General features: G+C 44.4%; 1 pseudogene across 1 annotated transcript; it reads left to right on the forward strand.

Moving 5' to 3' along the window:
- Positions 1-1,392: 1,392 nt before the first annotated feature.
- Positions 1,393-2,977, forward strand: LOC310664269 (large ribosomal subunit protein uL5-like; annotated as a pseudogene). The gene has a single exon. The product of its transcript is annotated as a large ribosomal subunit protein uL5-like (transcript).
- The last annotated feature ends 10,869 nt before the right edge of the window (positions 2,978-13,846 follow it).

A 13,846-nucleotide genomic window follows, 5' to 3' on the forward strand; every position in this document is an offset into this window, starting at 1 on the left:
AGAATTTGCTGATTTGCCCTATCTCTGGAATCCAGGAAATATGATCAGTGTGCACTGCAGCGGTTACTGGCTTGCAAGGAATACTTGATCCATGACTTTTCCCCATTTTCTTTTTTAATTTTTCTTTACATAACTAAGAATAGAAATGTGCGCCCCACCACCGAGACCATTCCATTGTAACTACCCAGCCTCCCAAAATTTCAACACCTCTTGCGATGATTTGACACCCTTTCCCTTTTAAAAAAGGGACGCGGGTGGCGCTGTGGGTAAAACCTCAGCGCCTAGGGCTTGCCGATCGCATGGTCGGCGGTTCGAATCCCCGCGGCGGGGTGAGCTCCCATCTTTCGGTCCCAGCTCCTGCCCACCTAGCGGTTCGAAAGCACCCCTAAGTGCAAGTAGATAAATAGGGACCGCTTACCAGCGGGAAGGTAAACGGTGTTTCCATGTGCTGCGCTGGTCTGGCTCGCCAGAGCAGCTTCGTCACGCTGGCCACGTGACCCAGAAGTGTCTCCGGACAGCGCTAGCCCCCGGCCTCTTAAGATAGGTACACAACCCTAGAGTCGGACACGACTGGCCCGTACGGGCAGGGGTACCTTTACCTTTACCTTTACCCTTTTAACAGTACAAATTCTACAAACACCCTCCATATCTCCTCAGAATCATTTCTCCTGCATATTTCCCCGCCTTACCTTAATGGCACATGTTAATTTATCATTAATAGCTATATCCCGCACCTCTTTGTACCTTTCTTCCTTTTTATATTCTGCTTGCCCCTTCCACTTCCTAGCTATAATAATGCGTGCAAATCAGTCTCTTAAGCTTAAGTCAATAAATAGTATTCTTTATGAAATTGAATATCAATATACGTCTCAAGGCTTTGAGATTAGACCACTGAAGAAGCCCGGAAAACTACCTTGGGAGTGTGCTGCCTGCAAGCCCCAGTAAAAGGGCCCCATCGGGGGCAAACAGCAGCCTTACTTGGACTGCCAGGCGAAACAGGTGCAAAACACCAGCAACTTCACTAACATCCATCTACAGCTTCCTCTATGTGAAAAGGATGTCACATAGAGGAGGGAGAAAGGTTGTTTTCTGCTGCTCCAGAGAAGCAGACACGGAGCAATGGATCCAAACTACAAGAAAGAAGATTCCACCTAAACATTAGGAAGAATGTCCTGACAGTAAGAGCTGTTCGACAGTGGAATTTGCTGCCAAGGAGTGTGGTGGAGTCTCCTTCTTTGGAGGTCTTTAAGCAGAGGCTTGACAACCATATGTCAGGAGTGCTCTGATGATGTTTCTTGCTTGGCAGGGGGTTGGACTCGATGACCCCTGTGGTCTCTTCCAACTCTATGATTCTATGATTCTATGATTCTATGATTCTACTAGCATCTCTCAGAATTGTGAACAACACCGAACTTACCCTTTGTTGGTGACTTCATGAACTTACCTGAAAAGGTAAAGAAAACAAAATACTGAGTTAAGCATTTGAAAAATCCATTGAAACCAGACGTTATAAGCTCATCTTTGGTTGGGTAGTTCAGACGCCTCTGTGGCTTTGCACAAGGTTTTGTATTTTTCTCAGAAGATTGATAATGAATGTATAATTATTTTGGTAATTATTGTGTGTATATTAGTTGCCAACGTGTTGCATGAGTCGTACTACTTCTAACAGCAGCATTTTTCTAGTGTTAATAAATTTGTGAGCAAGTCATTCATAGCCTGTGAACCTTCCACCCCATCATAAATTGATAATAATACCACTTTCGGTTAGCTTTAACCCAGGGACTTCTGTTATCTCCTTAAACACCCTTTGCCAGAAAAATTGTACATTTTTACAATTTCCCCATTGTCATTGTGTTTCTTTACCATCGAAAAGAACAGCACTTGCAATGACCCTTACTTAACGCTTGGGTTTCATAAATGTTAGGATTTAATTAGAGTCGAATCTGAAAAGTAGGCACACCCAAGTGTGTACTAGGGGTAGTAGGGGTAGAAGTGTTCTTGACCCACTGATAAGAATCAGTAATTAGCATGCATAAACACAAATTAAATTAGGCAGATTTCTGAAGTTGTGTACAGTGGTACCTCAGGTTACAACCACCTTGGGTTACAACCACCTTGGGTTACAACCACTTCGGGTTACAGACTCCGCTAACCCGGAAGTACTACCTTGGGTTAAGAACTTTACCTCAGGATGAGAACAGAAATTGCACGCCAGCAGCAGTGGGAGGCCCCATTAGCTAAAGTGATACCTCAGGTTAAGAACGGTTTCAGATTAAGAACAGACCTCCGGTACGAATTAAGTTCGTAACCAGAGGTACCACTGTATTAGGACAGTAATCCTAGCCAATCAACAAGTTTTAACTCAGTTCTGGGGCTGTCACGATCTCTTGCACACCTCCAAGATGGCGCAATGGGACCAGGGGGAGAAGGAGAAACCCATGCGGAAAATGCACATCCATCAACTTTGCACGAACGTCTGTGTTGGGGAAAGTGGAGACAGGCTCAGCCAAAGTGCTGGAGCAGCTCATGGGCCAGACTCCTGTTTTCTCAAAAGCTGGATACACAGCCAGGTCCTTTGGGATCAGGAGAAATGAGAAGATAGCCATTCACTGCACTATATGCTGGGGGCCAAAGCTGAGGAGATCTTAGAGAAAGGGCTGAAGGTGCGAGAATACGAGCTGAGGAGGAATAACTCTTCTGACACTGGCAATTTTTGGCTTCGGAATCCAGGAGCACATTGATCTAGGGATGAAATACGATCCTAGTGTTGGTTCTGGGCAGGCCAGGCTTCAGCCTTGCTGACAAGAAGCACCAAACTGGTGGCATTGGGGTCCAGCACCGAATGAGCAAGGAGGAAGCCATGCGTTGGTTCCAGCAGAAGTATGATGGCACCATCCTTCCTGGTAAATGAAAAGTTTCCAGTATAAAAAAGCAAATATTTTTTCCCAATATAAAAAAGTGTTAACTCGAAAGACTAATTTCCTCCTGAAGGAACCGCCTGTGGGGATAGACCATTTAACGTTCAAAGCATTGAAAGGGCTAAGTGTGAATAGGTATGAAAAGCTAATCTCCTGTGAGGTAATGAGCTTTAGCACATCAAAGGAGGGAACTTCCCCTGGGTTATGAGACAAGGATTTTGGCTAGGGGGAGAAGCTGTGGGGTTAGGGTTGGAGTGATGTAACCAGAAAGTTGCATTGTGCTCTGCAGAGAAAAAATGGTGCTGGGCTTATCGTTGCTGCTGCTATAAGCTGGTGTGTTTTTGGGTACTGCTGCTGTATGATGCTCCACAAGCAGGCTCAGCTTGTATACATGTGTAAATAAACCAAATATCATGAAGACACCACAGTCGCCATTGTGCCTAATCTTCCAAAGGAAACACAAATCCTGGGTGAGTGCCTGGAGCCCTCAAAGTCTTACGCACTGACTGGGGTGGCGTTTAACAATGCGTCGTGAAATAATGTAATAACGGTGCAATTAATGGTGCAAAATTCTGCCACATGGGACCATGAGACTACAGTGGTACCTCGGGTTAAGAACTTAATTCATTCTGGTGGTCTGTTCTTAACCTGAAATGGTTCTTAACCTGAGGTACCACTTTAGCTAATGGGGCCTCCCGCTGCCGTTGCCGCCACGCCGCCAGCACGCGATTTCTGTTCTCATCCTGAAGCAAAGTTCTTAACCCGAGGTACTATTTCTGGGTTAGCGGAGTCTGTAACCTGAAGTGTCTGTAACCTGAAGCGTCTGTAACCCGAGGTACCACTGTAATGGCATTTTTTTGGTTGGAAGCCGAAATGCAACAGAACGGAAACAGTGCTGCATGCAGTGAACACAGCCTGGAAAGGAAATAAACGCCTCCTCACATCCCTAGTTGCCCAAAGAGCCAGCAAACAAACACAGGAGTTCCATTAAAGGCTGGCAGTCGTGAGGGCAGGTGTTGCCAGTGCCTAAAGTATTATAATGAAGGTTCCCGGCAGATATCTCTTGGGAGGGACAGCACCACTTGGAGAAGAACTACAGAAAACATATTCAGTCTGGTTGTCACCCACCCAGCAAGCAATGGGAACTGAGAGATGGGTGATAGGAACACAGCAAGCTGCCTTATATGAGTCAGGCCACTGCTCCATCTAGCTCAGCATTGTTCTCACCTGGAGTAGCCAACGTGGTGCCCTCCAGCTGTTCTAGGCCTTCAACTCCCATTAGCCCAAGCCAGCATAGTCAATGGCCAAGAGTGATGGGTGGTGAGATCCAACAACATCTGAAGGGCACCATATTGGCTGTCCCTTGTCTACAATGACCAGCAGCATCTGGGGACACAGGAGTCTTTTCCAACCCTCTCTGGGGATGTCAGAGATGGAATTCAGGACCTTCTGCATGTAATGTGTGTGTTCTGTTGCTGAGCACATCACCCTCACAGCTTGGACGATGACCTCAACTGCTGGGCAGAATCGCATGGGGTTATCTATAATAAGTACTGATGCAAAATGTGCAGTTCCGTTTTCAAAGCCTGCTTTCACAACATGTCCCAGCTTGCTGGGAAACATTCTTGGGAATCTGCATCCTGACCTTGAAGCTTCCAGGCTGTTATGGCTGAAGCACACCCAGGTCTGTGACGGCTTCTGATAAGACCATTTCTGTTGCCCAGCCTCCATTCCTGAACAAAATTCCTGAGTCACTTGTTTAGTAGAAGGCTCTTGGGAAGCTCTGTTTTAATCAAGACTCCCCAAGTCCTTGATGTGAGTACATCTTGCTAACTACTTGCACTTCTGGGAATCCCATCCATCGAAATATCTAACCAAAAGGTCAGGTCACAAGACTTTGCTGGTTATGTGGTAAAACAACGATGAGAGCTTACTTCTCCTTTTTTCTTTCTCTGGTGATTGGTCTTGTTAGGATGTTCTGGTGGGTCACAAGCACGGACCTCCTCTGCCCTGTAACCACCATTATATATATATATTTGGGGGGGGGTCTTTTTTTAATAATAATAATATTTATTAGTTTTCCAACAAATTGAACACAAATTACGAACCCCCCCCCAAAAAAAACCATACAAAAATACAATACAATACAAAAAAAGGAAAAAAAAACACTACAGAACACTAACATACAACCAACAAAACAAAACCCATTTAAAACACAATCCAGTTTCAATATCTTGTCTTTCTTTCACTAATTTCCACGACCTCCTCACACCTCCCTTTTTGTATTCCACATCTAATAATTGTTTCAGCAATTCCTTTCCATCTTTCTCTGTTTTCTATCCTGTAATTATCTTAAATCTTTCTAACCTTATTTTCCCCTTTAATGCCCTAATAACCTATTTATACCTAGTTCCTTTATAACATTTCTACTAAAGCCATATAACTTCATTCCAACATTTTTCTAACATTCATTAATTTTACAGTATTTCTGTAAATAGTCTTTAAACTTTTTCCAATCTTCTTCCGCCGACTCTTCTCCCTGGTCTCGGATTCTGCCAGTCATTTCCGCCAATTCCAGGTAGTCCATCAACTTCATCTGCCATTCATCCCTGGTGGGTAAATCTTGTGTCTTCCAATATTTCGCAATGAGTATTCTTGCTGCTGTTGTTGCATACCCTGTAACCAGTGGCGTAGCGTGGGGGGGTGCAGGGGGGGCTGTCGCACCGGGCACAACACCTGAGGGGTAGGGTTAGGGGGCGCAAATCCACGGGTTAGGGGGCGCAAATTACTTGCCTTGCCCCAGGTGCTGACAACCCACGCTACGCCACTGCCTGTAACCACCATTATAAATTGGCCATATGGGACTCAGATATGGAAGCTGCACAGAATCCTGTTCAGGGTTCCAGCAGGCAGTCAGGTCCTATTCCAGGATACTCTGCATGCATGCCATATACTCAAAGCACATGGCTTCCCCCACATAATCCTGGGAACTGTTGCTTGTTAAAGGTGCCAGAAATTATAGCTCTTTGAGGTGCTAACTACAGTTCCCAAGATTCTTTGGGGGGAAGTCATGTGCTTTAAAGGTATGGTGTGTACCCAGTCAAGTGTTTGTTCCAATGCTCCATACCCGATTTCTATTGCACCCCTCCAACATTTCATGTCCACTGGGTTTCATTGAGCTGTACTCATTGAGCTGTTTCTGGTCTAGCACAGTTGTGCTTCTAAAGATTTTTTTGGACTACTGCAAACCCTGAACTTCCCCCTAAGCCTACTGATGCCACCTTTTTGTTTATGTATAGTAGTTTTATCTGCATGAAGATCCACACACCCTCCTGAACTTTGATGTAGAAGGAATCAGGGCTTTTTTTCCTGCCGTAACTTGCTGTAACTCTGTTCCAGCACCTCTCAGGTGGACGTCATTGTCGTTATAAGAGAACAAGGGAGGCGTTCATAGTGAGGTCTGGCACCTTTTTTTCTAGCAAAATAGCACTGATTGGAATTATTTTCAGTGGTACCTCGGGTTACATACGCTTCAGGTTACATACTCTTCAGGTTACAGACTCCACTAACCCAGAAATAGTACCTCGGGTGAAGAACTTTGCTTCAGGATGGGAACAGAAATCGTGCTCCGGTGGCGCAGTGTCAGCAGGAGGCCCCATTAGCAAAAGAGGTGCTTCAGGTTAAGAACAGTTTCAGGTTAAGAACAGACCTCCGGAACGAATTAAGTACTTAACCCGAGGTACCACTGTATTTAATACATTTGTTAGTCGCTTTATCTTGCCCAGAGCAACACAAAGCAACTTGCAACCAACTACAAATAAGAATAAGCATGGCATATTCATATTATTCATATTATTATTATTATTATTATTAATAATAATAATAATAATAATAATAATAATTCAAATTATATTCTGCCTTTTCCCCCAAAGGAGCACAGGGCAGCAAACGTATTAGTACTTAAAAACATTTCAAAACCAGTTAAGGACATTCTAAAAACAGTTAGAAACCGTATTTTATTTATTTTGTGAACTGCCCTGAAACCTCCAGGTATAGGGCAGTATATAAATTCAATAAATGATAATGATAATAGTGGTAGTAGTAGTAGTAGTAATAATAATAATAATAATAATAATAATAATAATAATAATAATATATTTCCACCCATGATTTTAAAGTTGCCAGGAACAGTATCATTCAGCCATCAAATGCCCAGGTATACAGAATTTTTAAAAAATTATTTATACATTTATTTAATTTTCAGATTTTGAAATTTACAATCATCAAGCAACCAAAACAAAAAGAGAACTCCATAAATTCCCATCAACTTCCCTCCTCCCCTTTGTGGGTCCTTACATTAACAGGAATGTTTTTAAACACCTCCTCAAAGTCAATAATGAGGACGATACGGCATAATTACCAGGCAAAGCGTTCCACAGGTGGGGAATCTGCCACCAAAAAGCCCCTGTCATGGGTCAACACAACCAGATGGTCTCCAGGGTCACCATCACCAACAGGGCCTTGCCTTGGGTCCATCTGTCAATCCGATTTTACAAATGCCTAATGAAATATGCTTGGCATTGCCATAAATCTCAAAGGCTTAGTTAGACAGCGCCAATAAGGCCCTGCCAGATCATTTCGGAGCATTTGTGATCACCACCGCAGTCATGATGAGAAATCTTACATTCATTGCATGCTCCTCTGCTCATTCACAGCAACCCGCAAAGAGTCTTTCTGAACAGTTCTCAGACGTCCAATTTCTGCAATGAACACGAATAAAAGCAAAAACGACGGATCCCGTATATTTCTTCAAAGCAGATCTCAGAGAGCAAACGCAAGTGTGGGCCGCACATCTTTTCTTGACATCAAGCTGAGCTGGGCACTTGTAGAAGGAGCTGAAACCGGTGTGCAGGTGTCAAGAGCGGTAGCTGAAACGAGATAAGGAGCCTGAGGAGACGTGGGAATCCCCACCATCTCAGGAGAATCAAAGGCGCTCAGTGCCTTTGTTACAAAGGGAGGAAATGAATCAAACCAGAATCGGTCTTTGAGTCATTTTCCAGTGATAAGAAAGCTTTTAATCACGGGCGCTGTAGCAAAGTAATAAGGTGCTGGAAGCCTGCCAGGCCAGCCTATCAGCAGAAGCTGTATCTCAGAGCACGATTCAACTCCTCCATCGCCCTGTCCTTGACCCACTTGAGATCTCTTTGTACCAGGCTGTGGCTTCGTGTGTAATTTGGTTCTTTTCGTGTTGCTCTGCACCAGCGCTGGCGCCTTCAGAAGAAGAAGGGGAAACCCTGGCCAGGTTCCAAAGAATGCAGTTAATGGTAGCATGCCGGTCAGAAAATTCAACAGATGAAGCTTCCCCAGCGTACTTTATCTCCATGCCTTACCAGAAGAAAGCTGGCAACCCTACCAAGCACATGGGTGGGGGTGTAGACACAAACATAGACACACAACCAGGTAGTGCCAGGTGCTGCCCAGGTATTTTTAGGGGGGGGGAATGTGTGTGTGTGTGTGTGTGTATCTAGAGTAATTTGTGAGTTTGGACCTGTCAAGCCGAAAGTCGTGTGAAGTCAAGCCAAAGTCACATTTTGGTCCGCCATCTTGATTCAAAATGGCTCCCTAGAATACATGGGGCACAAAGCACATTTATAGTTACACAAAATACAAACCAACAAGTGTTCATATCCCCATGTCAAATATTATACCATAGCAACAACCTGTAACTCACTGTATCTATATCTATCTATCTATCTATCATCTATCATCTATCTATCATCTATCTATCTATCTATCTATCTATCTATCTATCTATCTATCTATCATCTATCATCTATCTATCTATCTATCATCTATCTATCTATCTATCATTTCATAAGATGTATACACTGCTTGATTGTAGAAAACCTCAATACCTCAATTACTATCATTCATATAAATGACAAGCACAGCACAAAAATAACATAAATAACTAAATACCTTTTTAATAATGGCACGTAAATATTTCAACTCGCATTAATCTCATCAGCGGCACAGATGCTGCAAATAAATTCCTTCCGCACCACAATATTTTAATGCCATCAATAACACGGGTGTCATGAATCGGGGTCATCTAATACATAAATAGCAGCATACTATTATTAATTTATTTGATAGGGTGTTAGTCATTTGTTCTGTTTTTTATTTATTTACAATCTTACAAAGTTTCAATTATTTCACTGCACACCACAACAATGTTTTTAATGAGCTGGCGGTTTATAAAGAAATAAGACGACGGTGATGATTAACAACAAGAACAACAACAACAGTTCAATTTATATCTCCATTCCTAATCACTGCCTTCACTTCAAGGCAATTGTCCAGAATACCAGGGCTACACAAAGTGCCAAGCAATTGCCAGACACGACTTTCTGCTGCCTCCACCATCACATGTTGGGCCCTGGCATTGCCTAGTGGGAGGTAAAGAGAACATTGTGGTCCATTCCCCAAAACTCAAGAAAGGGCGTCCAAGACCAGAGGCTTCTCTATGGAACCAACATCAAAAGTTAAAAGCTGCTGATTCAGGAGAACAGGAAGGCTAGAAGAACAGGGAATTGGAACATCACAGTGGCAAACACTCCCAGCATGTGAAATGTGAAATATTTGGCCTAGTTTTAGTTAGCTTTCCTTTCCGTGTCAATTTGGAATGCGGTGTGCCAACGAGCAACATCTAGGGAAAATTATTATTATGACTATTAAGCATTTCTCACATACAGTGGTACCTCGGGTTAAGAACTTAATTTGTTCCAGAGGTCTGCTCTTAACCTGAAACTGTTCTTAACCTGAAGCACCACTTTAGCTAGTGGGGCCTCCTGCTTCCGCCGCGCTGCCTGAGCATGATTTCTGTTCTCATCCTGAAGCAAAGTTCTTAACCTGAAGCACTATTTCTGGGTTAGCAGAGTCTGTAACCTGAAGCGTATCTAACCTGAAGCATATGTAACCTGAGGTACCACTGTACTGTATTGGCCTGAATATAAGCTTCACTTTTCCCCCAAATTCCGACCATGAAAAGTTAAAGTGCAGCTTATATTCGCGATCTTACAGTATGCAGCCAGGAGCAGGGGGTGAATGGCACCAGGAACGAGGCAAAGCAGCACCCTCCATGTGTATAGTCTGCCGTTCTCTCCCCCCAAAGCCAGGAAGGGAGAGATCAAGGAAGGGGAAAGGCCGTCAGCAACACAGTGTGGCTACCCCCCCCCCCCCCCGGAGCAGCGAGGAATGCAGTGGCTTAAATTTGGGTATTTTTAAAAAATAAAATTCTTTCCCCCCCCCTCCAATTTTAAAGGTGCTGCTTATACAGTGGTACCTCGCAAGACGAATGCCTCGCAAGACGAAAAACTCGCAAGACGAAAGAGTTTTTCGTTTTCTGAGTTGCTTCGCAAGATGGATTTCCCTATGGGCTTGCTTCACAAGTCTTGCACCTTTTTTTAAAAAAACGCCTATGCATTCCTATGGGAAACCGTCAATACACAGCGGTGCTTCGCAAGACGAAAAAATTCACAAGACGAAAAAACTCGCAGAACGAATTAATTTCGTCTTGCGAGGCACCACTGTATTCGGGAGCGGCTTGTATTCAGCCCAATGCGGTATGTCTCAGCAGTCCTAACACATACCCATCGAGTGTCCCAATTTTCTTGGGACATCCCAGAATTACAGAGTAACCGTAATATTTATTTTAAAAAAAATAAATGTATTTATTTGGTTTTCAGACTAAAAAATTTTAACCACATATCCAACATACAAGATAGAAACAAGGTTCCAGAGAATCTCCTGAACGTCCCTCCTCCCTTTTGTGGGTCCTACTGCTGATCATTTCCTCCTGCATATTTTATAATAATCCAAGTCTTTTACCTCTCCATTGTGTCCAAAATTCACCATTAAACTACAGTGGTGCCTCGCAGACGAAATTAATTCGTTCTGCGAGTTTTTTCGTTCTGCGAGTTTTTTCGTCTTGCGAAGCATCACTGTGTATTGACGGTTTCCCGTAGGAATGCATTGGCGGTTTTAAAAAAAAGGCGCAAGACGTTTTCGTCTTGCGAAGCAAGCCCATAGGGAAATCCGTCTTGCAAAGCAACTCAGAAAACAGAAAACTCTTTCGTCTTGCGAGTTTTTCATCTTCCGAGGCATTCGTCTTGCGACGTACCACTGTACAAGTGTTTTTCCAATCCGACTAACGATTTTAACTCTTTACAAATTTTTTTAAGATAAGTTATAAATTTCCCCCTTTCTTTATTCAAATTTTGATCTTCCTGATTTCTGATTCTTCCGGTCATTTTAGCCGTTTCGGCGCAATCCATCAACTTGATCCGCCGTTCCTCTTTGGTAGGGACTTCTTTCCATCTCTGGGCCACAGAGTAATAATAATTACCATATTTTTCTGTGTATGAGACGAGGGTTTTTAATCAAAAACTAATATTAAAAAGTGGGGGTCATCTTATACACCGGTAGTGCAGAGGTTGGGCTGGCGATTGTTGCTAGCCATGAGCAGGAGATATACAGGGGCGATTGGGCAGGTGATTGGAGTATGCGTCAAGAGGTGGTTGGGATTGGTTGCTGTTTTGGCAATTGGGCGGGCAATTTGTGGCTGATTAGTGCTTTCTGCGAGGCATGTGGTTGGCAGCTGCAGTCAGGTGGTTGAGCGATTGTCAGCAACCCCCCCCCAAAAAAAACCGCTCAACAACCCTGGGCTATCCCCCCCCCAAAAAAATAGTCCCAAAAAATAGGGGTCATGTTATACACTGGTTGCCCCGGCCACTCTGGGCGGCTTCCAACAGTGTTGCGTGCAAGGCGAACTACAGAACTCTCTGCTGCGGTTTCTTTTTATTTGGCTGAGGGGCACAGGGCAAACCTGCCTGACTCCCGCGAAAGTTTTTCTCTCACTTCAGATTTCCTTCTTGGCTTTTGGTTCTCATTCTTGTCACGGCACGTGCCAGGCTTGTAAAGTGATGGCGAAGGCACCCAAGGATATGTGAGAACCAGGGCAGTATTAAGCATAAGCGGTGCTGGGGTGCAAAGATCCACCCAGCGCCCCCCCCCCCACCCAGGTTGCCCAGTCCCAGGCACGCAGGAGGCCGGCCACCTCAGCATCTCGCTGGCTCGGTCACCCCTGAACTTGCAGCACAGAGCTGCCCACAACAGAAGAGCCCGCTGCGGCACTTCAGCCGACGGGCAGGCTCTTCCCCGGACTCTCAGGCCCCAGATCTTTGGCCTGGCACCCCTGAGAGCCCAGTGCCCGGGTGCCCTGCACCCCTAGCGCCTATGGGTAGGACAGCCCTGGTGGGAACCAAAAGACAAGCATTCCGGTTTTCCTCTGAGAAATGCTTGAGGGTATGCTAACAGGGGCCCTGTATATTAGGGTCAATATTTTTGGGTTGCCAGCAGACCCACTGAAATCATACCTAACTTAATGTCCCCTTGATTTCAATGGCCCTACTTCAAGCCTTACTAAGTGCAGATGAAGTCCATGATCACCCTGTTTTACCTGCCTAGCAAATGTGCCCACCCTGCTCCTTTTGAGGATGAAATAATACTGTTATATAATGGAACTTGCAGCAAAATGCTGCCAGACAGAGTTGCGCTGCTCAGGATTACAGGAGGCCAGCCATGCCGTGTCCAGGATACTCCATTTCATTCCCCATTCCTCCCCCCCACACACACACACACGCTGGCGCAAACAGTCAGTCATCATTCCGTAGCCACTGAGCACAGCTTGGTCCTCACTGGGCTGGTTTTTAGGGGTTCCCTGCCTTAGGGTTTGTTTTCCTTGAGGAGTTTGCATATCTCTGTCAATTTCAGGGCTTTACCAGACCTTCCAGTCCTTCCCTCTCACATGTAGGTCTTACTGCTTTGTCTACATAAGCAATGGGCTGGCATGCATAGCAGAAACAGAGGGAACGAATGGAAGCGGCTGCAACAAAAAGTCGCACCGTAGAGTGTTCCTCTTCGTATTCTCCACCAGAATACTCCGTTCCATTTCCGCTCCCACCTGCTTTTCTTGGATTATTCCATTCCGTGTGCACCCCCTCACATTTTCTGTTCCCGCCCCTCTACAGTCAATCAGTATTCCATGGCCAATGAGCATGCTTAGTTCCAGCTCCCGCCCCCAAGATACAGAGTCCCATCTGAACATCTGAAATTGAGTAAATAAATTATGGTGCTTCAGGTTAGGAACATAGGGAACCATTGCTCAATATTGTCTACAATGACTCTCTCAAGGGGTTTGGACAGGTAGGCACACCATGAACACATAGACTACAGGCACTGTGCGGCTCATAATTTGTGGGCTATGAGATCTTTCTGGGACCTGCTGGCAGTCATAGCTTGAGCTCAGTTATTTATTTATTTAAAAGCATTACCAAACCGCTTCATATTTAAAAAAATAAAAAAAATCTTTAAGAGGCATCCAAGAACACAACATGGAAAAAAACAACACAACTGTTTCCTAACAACAGAGATACAAACGTCACCCCAACGGTCTTTCAAAATCAGATTAAAAACAAAAAGTTCCGTGAAAACAGGGCCCAATCTTATGAGTCAGGGGAAAGCCTGGGCAAAGAAGTTGTGCCTCTGCAAGACTTCTGAAGCAACTGGTGAATGGTGCTTTGTGTACCAAGCGTGGGAAATCCTTTCTATCTGAAGGACCATGTTTCCAGGTGGCACACATACCCTTCAACATTTCTCCAATGAAAATAGGGATGTCTCATTCCATAATGATAATTTTACTATTTATACCTTGCACACCTGACTGAGTTGCCCCTGCCACTCTAGGCGACTTTCGACATATATAAAATAAGGTTACCAGATTTTTTTTAATGAATCTGGGGACACTTTTCCACTTCAATGGATTTTGTATGGGGACTGATGTCTGTCCCCAGGACAGATGTGGACTG

Source organism: Podarcis tiliguerta (assembly GCF_965153285.1).
Source record: "Podarcis tiliguerta genome assembly, chromosome: 14".
Classification (NCBI taxonomy): domain Eukaryota; kingdom Metazoa; phylum Chordata; class Lepidosauria; order Squamata; family Lacertidae; genus Podarcis; species Podarcis tiliguerta.